This window comes from Phyllostomus hastatus, unplaced genomic scaffold, assembly GCF_019186645.2.
Source record: "Phyllostomus hastatus isolate PE091 unplaced genomic scaffold, TTU_PhHast_1.1 phas_contig_113, whole genome shotgun sequence".
NCBI lineage: Eukaryota > Metazoa > Chordata > Mammalia > Chiroptera > Phyllostomidae > Phyllostomus > Phyllostomus hastatus.
The window spans coordinates 10,968,738-10,970,160 of NW_025333530.1; the positions used below are offsets into that span (position 1 = coordinate 10,968,738).

General features: G+C 39.6%; 1 non-coding gene across 1 annotated transcript; it reads right to left on the reverse strand.

The window, feature by feature from the left end:
- Nucleotides 1–1,014: 1,014 nt before the first annotated feature.
- On the reverse strand, nucleotides 1,015–1,176 carry LOC123820144. Its single transcript, XR_006785903.1, has one exon. It is a non-coding gene; the product is annotated as a U1 spliceosomal RNA (small nuclear RNA).
- Between the last annotated feature and the right edge of the window lie 247 nt (nucleotides 1,177–1,423).

Sequence of the window (1,423 nt, forward strand, 5' to 3'; positions counted from 1 at the left end):
ATCATGCTGAAATTTGAAATCCAATGGTTTTGTACTTAAGAGGACATATTTCGGGTAGAAGAGTCTAGGGTTTCAATAGGTGCTTTATATCCATTGACTGTGTGACTCTAGGAAGGTGCTTAAACTCTCAATCCTCAGTTTCCAATCTGTAAAAGAGAAATAGTAATAATAATATCAATGTTTACAGCTATTGAACAGATTAAGTGAAATACTGAATGTATAGTGCTTAGCATAGTGCCTGACATTTGGTAATAAGTAGTAGCTATTATATTTACTATAGTCTTTTTTGGTAAACAAAATGAATATACATGGAATAATTGTGGAGAGCTAGTAACCAGGTGACCAAATATTCCCAGAGCCATCATGAAGGATAATATTTTCCCTTTTAATATGCCCCACTTATTTCATGAAGAAGATAATACTACATCTTTTTCTGTTTCTCCAGTTGGGGTGGTCCTATTGTTGCTACAAGTTTCATGTAATTTTTCTAAGGAAATAATCTTCGACTGGTAGACTGTGAGTGCCTGCTTCAGAACCCAGCTGTCTGTGCCCTCACTTACTAGCTGTGAAGATGATAATAATACCTAATTCACAGTGGTATCATGAGGATTAAATTACATAAACCATGAAAAGTGCTTAGTGCAGGATCTGGCACATAGTATGTGCTTATGAAAAAGTAACTGTTTTTAAAGGTACAGGGCTTTCAAAATAAACAGCCGTTCCCAGGGACATGCACTCATACATTCATTCAGCAAATGAATTTTTGAACTTACAGTGTGTCTAGGGTTATTCTTGGTTCTAGAAACATGCAAAGAAAGGCAAATCCTTTCCTTCTAGGACCTCAGTTAGTGAAGCTTAAAACAATGAATGGCATGAGATCATTTATTGTATGGCAAAATCAAATTAATAACATATGGAAACACTCAGTGGTTTAAGGGGAGACAAACCAAGGAAGGTTACAAGAAGCCAGGATAGACTGATCTGAATAAGAGGGCTCGACCTTTTTCCCCCCCAGAGGAGAGCATGAACGCAGTCTCCCACTACCACAAATCATATGGTAGAGTTTCCCACATTTGGGGAAATTGCAGGGGTCAGCACATCCAGAGTGCAATGGATAAGCCTTGCCCTGGGAAAACCACCTTTGTGATCATGGTATCTCCCCAGCCAGATAAGTATAGAGGGCATGATCTTGAAACGGAGAGGTGAGCCAGAGCCAAGGTGAAGAGGGCATATGCAAATTGTCCTTGTATATAAAGGGCATATACCTAGAAGGTAGACTTACCTTCAGAAGAGTTACCTTCAGAAGTCCCTGCATTCTGAGCCAAAGGTTGACTCCATGCCACCAGAGAAGGGATACAGTCATCAAGGTACTAGAAGGCAGCAGGTCCACACAATATAGCAAGAAGACTGCTCTCAGGTGGTA